The sequence below is a fragment of the Atractosteus spatula genome, chromosome 6, assembly GCF_055471065.1.
Source record: "Atractosteus spatula isolate fAtrSpa1 chromosome 6, fAtrSpa1.hap1, whole genome shotgun sequence".
NCBI classification, from domain to species: Eukaryota; Metazoa; Chordata; class Actinopteri; order Semionotiformes; family Lepisosteidae; genus Atractosteus; species Atractosteus spatula.
In genome coordinates this window covers 23,801,395-23,815,888 of record NC_142711.1, presented here as the reverse complement: position 1 = coordinate 23,815,888, position 14,494 = coordinate 23,801,395, and the positions used below count along the sequence as shown (strand labels likewise).

The following is a 14,494-nucleotide window of genomic DNA, read 5'->3' as shown; positions in this document are numbered from 1 at the left end:
TGTTGTAGTTCGTCTTGAAAAAATGTTACGAGTACATCATCTATCAACAATTACACAGGTTCTGTTTCCATATTGCGGATTTTGGTTACGTAATATTATGTTCTAGATTTCACGTTGTGAATATATGATTTGGGCAAACAGAGCCGCAAAGAAGTACATTATGGGTGGTTGTTTTTTTTTTGCAGTTTTATCTAGAACAAGCGATGCTTAAACCTTTGTCTGATTCTTGTGAAACTATCCACACGACAGTTACAGTACCTAGGAGTTGACTTCAGTGATGTCACTGATGGGATGTTTCTAAAAATCCATCCTCTGTAAAACGTCTTCTCTAGTTGTCCTGCATATGTATTCGCTAATGAAGCTGTGTGTTCTGAGCCTGGATCTCTACATTTGTGTATGAACCAGCTTAGAGGGCTAAAGACAGCTTGTGTTTAAATTGAGTGTAAGGCAATTTATGCTTCTAAAGTCATGGTCAGCATTTTTGTACTGTGCTGTAAACTTGTTCTGTGCCAAGTCACATTATTTTATAGCGTTTTTATAGCGTTATCAAATCCGGTGGCGCGGTGTTAGTTTCCTGACTCCCATGTCACATGGTCTGTGATTGAAACCTGTAATACCGGTTTAATTCGTCACAGCCAGCACTCCGGTTGTAAAGTAGAAGCAGGCGAGATTTCCAGCGAAAAACACCTCCCCCTTCTTCAGGTGTGAGGGTCTTCTGCTCAGAATGAAACGCTAAAATGTAATGTAAGCTCTGAATGGGTTCAATTGTGATTTGGGCTTGATTAAGGTCGCTGCCTTTCATCTAAAACCCTACTTGAATCCTTCTAAACTAAAAATCAGTGTTAGTGAGTTCTAAATAAAGAGGTATCCAGGTAACAGTGAAACGGGCGGACAGTCTGGGGAGATCGCCCGTTTTCCATGTAAATAGTTCCCTGGTTCCGCACCCCTTGGTGTTTCTCTCGCTCTCTCTCGGGTCACCTGATCATTAGCTCGAAAGATTTGAGTGCTTTGTGTATATTCTAATGGTAGTGGGGGCAGGGTGTGTGGGAACAGGTTTGGTTGAAATTGCATTGGAGATCTATGTTCTTCACACCTGAAACATTTTCTCTGAAAGCATTTTCTTCGCTGTTTAACCGATCTTGTTACAGCATGTTACAGTTTACTATTATTAACCATATTAATTTTAAGTGCTTAATGTAAAATCTTGTAAAAATATATTTTCATTGTTCAAATATACATTAAGTCTGACTATCATATAATAAGTTAAATACAAAACTAAAGAAAAAATAGGGTTAAATATAATTCAAAATATTTTGCTAACAATGTTAACTGTTTATGAATAATAAAATGTATTAGCTAAGGAGTAGGATGGCACAGTTGTTAGTATGTTTTTTGTTTTGTTTCTTTTTCATAAATACAACAGTAGTACCTGATGTCTCAGTGGCTTTCAAAATTAAATTATGCATGCAAACCTGTGAACTAGAAAGATAACTAAGATATTCATCCATTTATAATGGTGGCAAAGTGGTTAGCATTGCTATCTTGCAGCACTGGGGTCCTAGGTTCAATTCCTGCCATCCTGTGTGTGTGGGGTTTACATGTTCTCTCTGGGTTACATGGTTTTTCTCCATATGTGTGATATGACTCCCTCTCGCACTCCAAAACATACTGGTAAGTTAATTAGTTTATGGGAAACCTGGCCCTGGTCTGTGTGTGTTTGTGTCTGTCTGTCCTGTGATGGACTGGCACTATGTCCAGGGTGTATTCTGCCTTGTGTCCGTTGCTTACTGGGATAGGCTCCAAATCCTCTGTACTGGATAAAGAGATTAGAAATGGAAGTAAAGGCACTGTGTGGATGGAACTATACACAGTGTTAGAAACCCACTATGAAATGGCAGCATCTCACTGAGAATAAAATATTTTATACTGCTGGCTTAAGGAAACAGCCTTTCCACCTCTCTTGCACATCAGTATCCATACCTAGTTATTTAAACAAATTGCCTCTAATTATAAACATCTTAATATGCTGGCTCTGTGGATCCGCATCAGCTATGTTTGCCCATTCCTTCAATTCATGTGCATCCAACACACAGTTCAATGCCAGCAACTACACATAATCTAAAATACAATCCTTATTTCAGTATCTATGTAAACATATAGTCTGTTAACTTCATCATCTTCATCAAAAGTATGCCTAACCCCATTAGGAAGTGTTCTTGTTATAAGTGTATTCCTCAGCTTTCCCCAAACTATCTTCTTCTTGCCAACATCTCTAGTCTTTTATCCTGCAATAACTCAGCCAACACTTAAATCTCCAAAAGCTGCTTGTGTTAATTTCTTTAAATCACAAATATCATGTGTAAATACTGGCCATGTAATACTCTGCATTGTGGAATAATAGTTTATTTTAAAGGGAACTAGAGAAACTAAGAACTAGAGAAATCAAGAAAGGCTTTTTTTCTAGAATTAATAAATGCACATCCTGTTCACTGGGGAAATTAAATCCACACTGAGCAATCTTCAATATGTTCAGAATATGACAGCAAGAATCCTATCAGGGATGCATTACACCTGTTTTCAAGTCCTTGCACTGGTTACCTATCAGATTTCGAGTCAACTTCAAAATCCTTATCCTCCTTATATACTGTCCTACAACTGGTATTATTGATCTCCGAATTATTGTACTTGACATGACTTCATTCAGCCTTTCCTGAACGTCTATGACAGGCAGAGAGAGTGCTGTTTCTGGTGCGATCTTTTACAGCTGACATTTCACTGTTTTAAACGAACAAGAAATTAGATTGCTCATAAATCACCTATTCTATATAAACACAGCGTAATTGCCCTCCGAAAATCTTCTTTTTCTTGTTCGTTTTAGAGACCTTGATCGAAACTGATTTTAGATGTCAGAAAGGATTTATTTTCTCTGTATTTCCTACATTGCTTTGTCGAGATTTTAACTTTATATCTAACTTTATATCTAGGCTCAGATTTCAACTATAAATCGTACAGTAATTAATAGCAGTAAATACTGATGTTTATACATAAAAAAGTCATGCCTTGGAGTATAGACCCCCAAAGGAATGCCATAGACTCAAACTGCAAAATAAACACATACAGAAAGAAAGTATTTGTATTGTAATTGCAAATCCTGGTACTGTATGAGTGATTGGTATGACTTTCCTCATTACAAATCTCTTATTAGAATTTAAATTTCTCTGTAACTCCAGGTCAGAACAGAGAAAATGTAACTGCCTTAAGGAGTTTACGATTATGAAAAATAGAAGGATAAGCATGATACGTATGTCTTCTGTCATTTTCTAAGTCATGTTACTGAGCACCAAATCTTATTGAGAATATGAATCCATTTAAGGTTTATACCATTAAAGTAACGGTTTATTCCATGCTGAAAATGTTTGTACCAGACTTTTTTGAGGCCTGTTTAATTGTGTCTGAAGTCTGATGTTGTAAATTTTATTGTTAAAAAGATCCATGAAAATGTCACTACTAAAGTTAGCTGGTACTGTTGGTACTGTAAGTGGCAAGTAGAGCTCATATTTTAGATTTTGTGTAGTTGCTAGCGTTGAACTGTGTGTTGGATGCACATGAATGAAGCGACGGACACAAGGCAGAATACACCCTGGACATAGCGCCAGTCCATCACAGGACAGACACAAACACACACACACACCAGGGCCAGTTTAAATCTAACCTCAGAACCTTTCTTTTCAGAAGACTTAGTGTCTGTATCTGCTTCATTTTCTAATTTTGGTAGCACCTCTACCTGCTTGTCTTTCTTATATGCATTTACTTTGTAATCTGTGGTCCTTTTATCTGTTTTTACATCTACTGTATTGCTTTGAGATGCCACCTTTAATGGTGATATATCAAATAAAGTTTTTTATTATTGTTATAGGGAAACATGATCAGATTGTCCCTGGTTCAGAAAAAAAAGATCTAAAGTATACTAGTTTGTCACTCTTCTAATTCCCTTTGCTAAATGACTTTTCATACTAATCTGATCAATCTAACTGCCAGTTTTCTGTGCTTTCTCTATCCTGCTAGATTTGCAATTATTCTGAAAATTTTCATCTTGAAATAACTCATTTCTAAATACCTTTTTCACTGTTAACATCTTGCAGCAACTCTGCGACAAAATATACACTCTGACAGTTCATCCTGCTACCAACATTAAATAAAACAAATCTTAAGATTTCTATATTTATGTCTTTATTTAGTGATTTCATTAGTGACAAAGGCTAAACTTTCTTGGAAAAATGTCTTTTGTGTGTTGCGGAAAAAACTGACTTGCTTTAACAAAATATGTTTACAAATCCTTTCACCTGCCATTTTCGTAGTTAGAAATTATGGAACGCTCTATTAAAAGCAAGGGAGTTTTTATGTCCGTTGCAGTTCTTTTGCAACATGAATATAATTATATCGTTATTAATTTCTTGAGATACGCGATTCCATATTATATTCCCTTTTAATCAAATTCTAAAAGTATGCTTGTTGACTCCGGTATCGCGGTAGTTAAAGACTTCGATGCTTAAAATGTTTAGGGAGAAATGGAATACTGGTGTGTATGTTTTCTTTAAAGTACCGATACCAGCCATATACTGTATGTTTAAGTTCCAAAATTAATATCGTTTATGGACTTCACACGCGTTGCAGTATGCTCCTATTCTTTTTATGCTCAGGCACAAAGTAAAAGGGGATGCTTCATATTGCTTGACTAATTTTAAAAACTAAGTTAGAAATGCAGACGCTCCCTCGGTGCGCTGCTCTGGTGCGCCGGCTCTTACACAGTGCCTGTCTGCCGTAAGCGTTACAATATACATACCCAACACTGCTTGTACCCATCTGTCATGCAAATAAAACACCTTGAATTGAATTGAATTGAGGGGAGAGGGGGGGAATACTAAAGCCAATACTGGCTCAATACCCTCGATGGGCTTTGACGTGCTAATGCGTTGGTTTAAGAGTCCGGGTGTGGCAGGCTTCCAATGTCAACTCGACTCGATTGGAAGACAATGAACGTATTTTGTGATATTTAGAAATATAAATTTGTTTGGTGCGAGTGAGGTTTTATTTAATCTCTGACCAAGGGAAACGTTTCATTTTTTTCAAAGAAATGTTTGTTAAAAAATAAAGTCATAGTTCTATGGGATTCAATCACAGACCATGTGACATGGGAGTCACGAAACTACTGTAACACACAGCGCCACCAGATTTAATAACGCAATAAAAACGCTATAAAATAATGTGACTAGGCACAGAAAAAGTTTACAGCACAGTACGATAATAAATGCTGACCATGACTTTAGAAGCATAAATTACCTTACACTCAATTTAAACACAAGCTGTCTTTCTGTATGAACCTCTAAGCTGGTTCATACAGAAAATGTAGAAATGCATTAGCCTGATTATGATTAAAAAACACATAATTAAACACGCGTTTGCGATTTAAATCAGAACACGATTTAAATCAATATAAATGTTTATATTGTAACGCATACTGTCCAGCCTCCATTTCTCTATAAAAATTTACTCTGTTGCACACACACACACAATAGAAGGAGGAACCGCTGTCAGAAGGGAAGATATGTTCAAAATATCGCAAATATCGATCATGTTGCGATATTTTGAAATATAAAAGTCAATTGATTGTCCATAATATCGCTATTCTATTTTTTCGAAGAAATGTTTGTTAAAAGAAAAGTCCGGTACCAGCTGGATTTGAACACACAACCTACCAGTTGCTAGGCACGCACCTAGACCAGTCGGCTACAACACAGCTCGCATGAACAGGCAGGCGAAACAGCCCTACACAGCCCTGTCGCAGCACACGAATACCATTATTAAATTCCTTAGATACGCGATTCCATATTATATTCCCTTTTAATCAAATTCTAAAAGTATGCTTGTTGACTCCGGTATCACGTTAGTTAAAGACTTCAAAGCTTAAAATGTTTAGGGAGAAATGGAATACTGGTGTGTATTTTTTTCTTTAAAGTACCAAGACCAGCTATATACTGTATGTTTATGTTCCAAAATTAATATCGTTTATGGCCTTCACACGCGTTACAGTATGCTCCTATTCTTTTTATGCTCAGCTACTAAGATTTCCCTTCATTGGTAAATTCAATATCTACAACGGGCACAGCAAAGACGTTTTTACTGTAAGTCTTTCTACGACAGACCAACGGACCACGAGTGCCCCTGTCGGTCAACCAATCACTTACTGCGGTGCCACGCGTCATCTTGCGTCATACTGAGCGACGTCACCTGCGGTACGTGTCTGTGACGCACACTTTGAATGGCTGCATCTGTATGAGGGCTGCAGGCTGCTTTGGTTTACAAATGAATTTAAGCTGCTACCTGCTGTGGTAATGATTCCATTAAATGTAAACAAATGTCCATCAAGATAAGGGCACTCAATGCTTCATCAACTTTTTGTTGTCTGAAGTGTGTCCTGTTATATTCATATTTTTTGGTCCACCAGCAACTGTCTTTAACTTATTGAGCCTGTCTAATTTGACACATTTACAAGGTCTGCTGCTGTCAACAGTAAAACATCAGGGACACACCGACAACCAGAACAGCAGTCTGTTGTGATTAAATCCTGCTGCATGATATCTTTTTTTAAACACCTCTAATTTTCTATCATTAATGGGTATGGGGGGTATTGTATAATTAGCCAGTAGGTGATGTGTTGATTACTTTAATTATTCTTCAAGATTTATTTTCATTACAGTTAATAGATCAACATCTCAAGTTTTGTAGGGACTGTAAGGACAAGAGGGACTGTGCTTACTGTTCAGAGTTACTTATATAGGGTTCTAAGTGTATGTAATGATTCAAGCATTGCCCTGGCACGAAAAATGAGCACTTACCAGTATTATGTATATGGAACCTAATTGTTGTGTAGGAGCAAGTGTGAAATATCTTGCTTCTTATATTTTTCATGTGGATCTGAAAAAGGAAATTATTTTTCTTAAGAATATGAGCACACATGATTTAAGTATGAAGTGCCAGAGTAATCTGAGTAGTAAAGATATGTCCTAAACACCTATCATACAGTAGATTCATTTTACATCAAATTAAGCCAGGAAAGCAGTATAAGTTTAATTATATATTTCCCAGTCCCCCCTCCTGGGTCTTAAATCTATTTCTATAGTAGGAAAAGGAGGTGTTACACTTTATAATATTTATTAAAATCATTATATTATAATACATCTATGCATACTATAATATATAGAGCACATTCACATTATACATATATTATATACTGTATAATAAGGAACAAGTCATAGGTTTATTCCATGCTGAAAAGAGAAGAAAGAAAAAAACACAACGTTTTGGCTGTGGAGCCTTCTTTGAGTGTCATATATTATATATAATATTATATACACATTATATATAATATATTGTATAGAGAGATACACCATATTTGGCTATCATCCAAACCTTTCACAGTGGTAATCACTTTCATTATAATAACTTGCAGTATGACTGCAACAAATTAAATTTCTTAACAGAAAAGTCACACCCCTCTTTAATGATAGAAACTAAATCCATCAATAAAGCCATAATTTACTATAAGAAAGCGGTATAATCACCACAAAACTACCCTTTTATTTGTAAATCTCAAAACACTTTCCAAACAGTGTTTACAAATTTCTCAATCAATGTCTATAGTACATTAAAAGGACTGGCACAGAGCCTTTACTGATGAGTGTTAGTTCAGGTTGTGACATGCCCTTCTGCTGCAGTATTGAGTATTTGTTTTATGTTCTTCAATGGGGAATAAACATATTTCAGGTGGAGAGTTAAAAGTCTCAGTAAGAGATATGCTAATCTTTTAGTTCCTAAATAACAATTCAAAAATTGGAAGGGTAGCCAAAAAAAGGAATGTATACTGTATATAATTTCACTAAGGACAACCAAGTTAACGACTAAGAAAAAACAACTGTGCACAGTGATGAGAATAGTGACCCTCACAGTTAAGCATCTGGAACACTTTCATGCTACTTTCAATCACTGAAGAAGCATAAAAGAACACAAACGTTTAACTGAAAGAAACCCAATCCTATCATTGTTAAGAATTTTTTTTTCTGAAACACAGGAAAGAAACAAGTTGATGAACTTAATTTTAAAATGATGTCCATTGAGCAAATTAAATTCTTTGGTTAAGAATGGATGAATAAAGAAAAAAGTAAGGCTTTAAAAATTCTAAAAATTATAAAATCCTGAAAATTAGACATGAAAAGCATGCATCATAATTAAAACAAGAAAACTTAAAAGGGCTCAAAGTATTTTAATATCCTAATTGGCATAACACAGTGTATGATTTTGAAATAGCTTTAAGCTGTTTTTTCATCCATTTGGACAAAATTAAATTCAAGCTGTTAATTACTTGTAATCATGTGTAATTATGCAGTAAATGGTAATATGCTTATTAATATAATTGGAATGCAGACTGCCCTGACAATCGAAGGCCTATCCAATCTTTTTCGTTGAAATGTTTCTTGGAATTTCTTGGAATAAAAAAAATGTTTCTTTTTAGTTTTAAAAGGCCTTGCATACTCCCTATCCCCTTCCCCTCAAAATACTTACTTTGCATTTTGCCACTGAGGGGAAAAGAAGCTTTTTTTGTTATCCACTCCTATACTTCTGCAGTATTTCTAATGTTTTAGTGCTCTCACAGAGGTGCATCATTTAGAAAGAATAGGGGGAAGTCACTATCTGCTGCATCCCTAACCCCAGCGAGTTTCATGCTTCTTGACAATTTTCTAGAAATCACATCCATCCATTTACTTTTTAACTGCTTCATATAAATCAGGGTTGTGGGGGAGCCAGAGCCTGTCCCAGCAAGCAGCAGGCACAAGGCGGAATACACCCTGGATAGGCAGCCAGTCCATCACAGGACAAACACACAGACATACACATTAAAAGTTTTTTTTCCCAGAATGTCTAATTAACCTATAATTATGTCTTAGGACTTTGGGAGTAAGCTGGAGTACCCAAAGGAAACCAAGACATGGGGAACACTGGGGAGAACAATTAGTGAGTGAAAAACAATGAAAAATAGATTATTATTAATAAAGGAATCACATATGTATCAAATAAATGTACTATGCAATGTTCATGGAGTGAAAAAGTATTAGCTATGTGTGCCTGATAAGAGATCATCTTCTTTTTTATCTCACAGCAGTGCTTCAGTGTGTGATATTCCCTGAACCATGGCTCCATGCAGAGTTCTTTGTTAAATTTTATCCAATGCATTTTTTTTATCTGGTAGTGTGATAATAGGCTGCTACTGTGCATTTTACAGCTCATTAATTGACTGGCTGCTTTTTCACTCTATGTTTTTTGGTGTTATTTTGCAGAGTGATTTGTCTTCTCCACTGACAGAAAAATGACATACTGTGTTGCCATTAAAAAATAATTCTAATTTTCTTATATTGTTAACTAAGCACTAACACAAATGTTATGATATCAAGTTATGAACTCAGAATTGGAAAAAGCAATAATACTATAACACTTTAAATTAATTGTTGAACATTTTAGAGTTCATTTCTGTTAAGCTCAAGTCACAGTGACTGACTGTGATTATTTAAATATATTAAACAAATACTAACAGGGTGACAGTGGTAAGCATTGCTGCTTAATAGTGCTGTGGCCCTGGCTTCAATTCCTGGGATGCTTTCTGCATGGGGATTGTATGTTCTCCCTTTGTTTGCTTGGGTTTCCTCTGGGTGCTCTGGTTTCCTCCAACAGTCCAAACACATACTGGCAGGTTAATAGACTTCTGGGAAAATTGGCCCTGGTGTGTGTCCTGCAATGGACTGGCATCCTGTCCAGAGTATATCCTGCCTTGTACCCATTGCTTGCTGAGATTCCGGTTTCCCTGCAACCCTGTATTGGATAAAACAGTTAGAAAATGGATGGATAGAAAAATATATATATAACATTGTATTGTTTGTCCATTTGTAAATGCAGGACTTTTAAAAAAAATCTTTCTTCATTGTAGGTGTCAGTTTTACTATTGTAATGTAATTAAGAAATTCTGTGAAATACAAACAAATAGCAGGGCCCTTTCTTAATTTATGACTTTGAATACAGCTCAAATAAACCAGAAATTGCATTTCTGTTCATATACAATTAAAGAATCCTTCGTAAGGACATATAGCAGATTTAAATATAAACTACAGGAGACCTTTCAGTTTATCAAGGTCATTCATTGGATAGTTAATGAATTTGAGGATCTAATCCAGCAAAATGTTGACATGTTGCTGCCTGCTTCAACGCCATTGGCTGTGTAGCTTAGCTGGGTAGCTGGGTGAACTTTCACAAATCTTTTGTGGAAAAAAGTGCCCCTGTATTCAGTTGATCGAGACTAAAAAAAGAAATATTTGAGTCTGTCATAGTGTGTCATTCTTTGAATCCAACAATGTATCTGCTAGCTCTTCAATGTATTGATTCCAAAGTAACAATGTCTTTCTTGTAATGATTGCCAAAGCTGTACATAATTTTCTTAAATGGGGCCATACTAGTGCATTATGACATCACAACATCATATTTCTTGATACACACTTTAAAGTACACTTACTCTTTAGGTTCTATATTATTTTTTCCCATGCCATCTAAATGAAATTGAAGATGAAGATGTGTGTAAATATAAACATATATTTTGTATACAGTAGATAGTTTCTTCAACTTTAGTATTTCCTATCCTCTGCTTATGTATCTGTTATTGGCATGTAATAACTCTGCACAATTTTAATTTAAATTTGATCTATCAGAATTTTGTTCATTTTTTCTTTCTGTAGTTTTTTGCTAATTCTCTTATTTTGTATCATCTGTTAACAAGACTATTTTTCTCACTGTACTTTAATCTATATGATTAAAAAATGATTAACGAAGAGCTATGGTATTAATGCAGACCACTTTGGTATTCCACTTATTATATCACCCCAGATAAGGTATTTGTTCTTTATCTGTACATTCTGTTTTATATTCATTAATCTGTTGTTAATCCACAAACATGTACTACATTGACAGCCTACTACGTATAATTTTAATCTTATAACGAACTTCAGAAAATCTTAAAAAGAATATGTAGCATATTTTCTGATCTGTATAGTTCCATTACTGTTGTTACTAAAAATGTAATTATGCAAGACTTACTTTTTTCTAAATTCATTTTTTCTACACTCTAGGTTCCTTTTGTCTTACAGATGATTCCCTAGTTTACTTCTAATCATCATTCTATGACCTTACATGTAATAGAATAAAACATTTCAGTCATATACGGTATAGTCATTACTTTTGTTCACCTTTTTATGGATGGGAACAACATTAACAATTTTCTAGTATGTCACTACATTTCTTTTAAGCAAATGTTGAAAGACCTACATATGAAATATGTTAGAAGGTCATTGCCTCTTACTGGGTGGACTGTGCATATTTATGGTTTAAAAACATCTATATCATTCTTTTCCCATTTAGACATCCAATCCTGACCATGTGTCCACACAAAACATAATAAATATGATTGTGTTCTAATTCATGTTCTTAATTATTTATTGTAAATGTATTGAATGGCATACTAAATTAGTTCAAGTTCATTGCCTATCCTATTGATGAGTGCTACATTACTAATTTTCCACTAAATGGGTATTACCCCTGTCTTGAGCAGCTGTTGAAAGTGTATTGAATGATTAATAATGAATAACATCACTTGTTTCCTTAAGTATAACTGGTACAATACGGACACTGGAGACTTGTTTATTTACCTACAACATTTTTGGCTCTAATATGCTAATGTTATTTAATACAGAATTTTCTCTTTCCTATGGAAGCTTATTAGCGTCATGCAAATGAGATAGTATTGCATTTATATGAGAAAAGTATTGTGTTTATACAACAAAAAGTATTATGTTTAAACGCAATAGTTAATTTGTGAACAACGTTGACTAATATAGGAATATATTGCATTATATATGTAATAATATTGTCTCGTTCAAAGTAGCACTGACTTTAACAACAGTAGAATATCATCACACTCCTCTTTTTGGATAAAAAAATCACGTGTTCTGTCTTTTGTATACATGAAGTACAACACCATGTCAGCAATCATACTGTATGTGTAGTGTTTTCGCCATTTCGCCAGTAGAAATTACACCGCTTTTCAAACATATGGTATTCTTGATGAGAAGCTGCAGAAATATGTTTTTAAACTCAATTAACTATTTCATTTAAACGTTATAATTTTCTCATATAAACACAGTCATTTTCTCATTAAAATGCATTGATTTTCTCTTTTCTTTATCTCTATGGCTTTAATAAGCTTCCATACTATTCTCAGCCTGACACATGTTTCTGATTTTTACTTGGTAAACACCTAAGTGAAATATGAATCTTATATAGTAGTCATTTCCCTTTTAGTTTAAAGAAAATCCTATTAAAAAAAAATTAACTCTCAGACAATTTATCTTATCCTTTGTACTTCTGGTGTTTTAGTCCTGAAAAACAATGTATTATAGATTCCATTGCAATAATGTGGTCTATCTTTGCCTTTTTAATATCTTTTTACTCCTGCATGCAATTAATTACACATTTTTCTTTATCTGTACTTTTCTTAAATTTATTAATTTATTAAACACCTTGGAAGGCTGCTTTCTAGTTTTTGAATTGCTTACTCTTAAGATTATTTTATTCTGTACTTATAATAAAGTATATTGAACTGCTGGCATCTATTTTCTACTGATTCAGTTCTATTTTGTACAATTCTACTTCTCTTAAATAGTTCAGGTGGGTAGTTGCGTCAGCATGCGTAGGCACCAAAGGAACAAGTAATAGGTTTATTCCATGCTGTAAAAGGAAGAAAGAAAACACTATGTTTCGGCCTTGGAGCCTTCTTCGGGTGTGAGAAAGACAGGGCAGTAAGCAAAGGTAATGTAGCGGGAGAATAAAAGCTGGGAGAGAGGAGGAGGGAGGGGCAAAAGCAGGGGACAGAGAGAGAGGCCAATCAAGAGGCGTGAAGACAGGATAAGTGTAGAGAGGTGTGAAATGAAACCTACAATGAATAGAGAGAATTTAGAAGAAAAGTAGTCTGTCGTTAAGAGAAGGGGGGAGGTGTGATCCTAGTTGCAGGATAATTTTGGTTTCTGTAGTCATTCTGATGTATGAGTTCGGAAAACCGTCTTTGAGAACACAGATGGAGAGATTAGAGTGGTCATGGCCATCAGAGGTGAAATGAGAAACAATGGGCTTGGAGAGATCTTTAATCTTCACAGCCCTAACATGTTCTCTGAAGCGGTCTCCGAGTTTCCTTCCTGTTACTCCAATGTAGATGGCTGGGCATTTACTGCAAGAGATACTGCTGTTAAGAAGGGAAATGGTGGATACCACTTCCTTTTGGTAGTCAGTGTTAGGGTCCTGTTGGAGAGGGAGGTAGGCAGAAGTGTCAGTTAGTTGTCTAGAAGCTTCAAAGATATATAAGTCCTTACGCCACGTCACAACAGCGCCTCCTTTGTTTGCTGGTTTGATGACAATATCATCTCTGTTGCGGAGAGACTGGAGCGCCTGAATTTCTCCTTGGGTGAGATTGGACCTGTGTTTACTGGGTATAGAGAGTGTCTTGGGAGCTTAATTGGTGCATTGGTTAATGAAATAATTGACTGGTGGAAAACGGCTAGAGGGGGGAGTCCAACAGCTCTGTTTAGGATTAATATTGTTAATGACATCAATAACCGGATTGTTGTCAGCTGCCTGTGAAGAGGAATCGTCAGCAAAATGTGCTCTGAGACAGATCCTGCAGTAAAAGCGGTTAAGGTCGACGTTGGTCTGGGGGATGTCCAGCTTCCTGGGACCTGGTACAAAACTGATGCCTTTGCTGAGGAGGGATCGCTCATCCTGTAAAAGGAAAAAGTCAGAAGGTATAGTGACAACAAGGTTAGGATTGGTGAAGATGTTTGGGGTGTTGATGGTTTTCTTCTGTAGAAGATGACTGAGTTTTATGTCCTTCTCTGTAGTGAGAAACTGGTAAAGTTTAGAGTTGAGAGATCTAATGAGGTTAGTTATTAAGGGAAGATGATGTGGAGCTGTCAGCCGTAGAAATTCCTTAGCCTCTTTGATGTTGTTGTCAGTAAGGATAATCTGTTTTTTGAGGGAGAAAATGGTAGAGAGCATTAGTTTCCTAGAGAATTGTTTAAGAAGTCTCTAAGTGTTACTCTGGGTGGTATCAGAGTCAAAAGAAAAGGTATTGAATTTCAGGCAAAATCCTTTAGGGATGATATTATGTCGACGATATCTGTAAAGGAATAGAAGGTGGTTAGAAAGCCTTATCTTGGAACAGATAGCTGTGAAGAGACGGAATGCTGGTTTATTGAGAGAAGTGGGCAAGTGGCCTAGGGAGGAAGAAAAGGTATGACGAAGAGATCTAGAAAAAGATTTGGAGGAAAGTGCTTCCCTTCCACCCCAACAC

At 35.7% G+C, this 14,494-nt stretch overlaps 1 pseudogene; it reads right to left on the bottom strand.

The window, feature by feature from the left end:
* LOC148832686 (uncharacterized) overlaps positions 1-14,199 on the bottom strand; it is a 37,180-nt pseudogene extending 22,981 nt beyond the window's left edge.
* Positions 14,200-14,494: the final 295 nt, after the last annotated feature.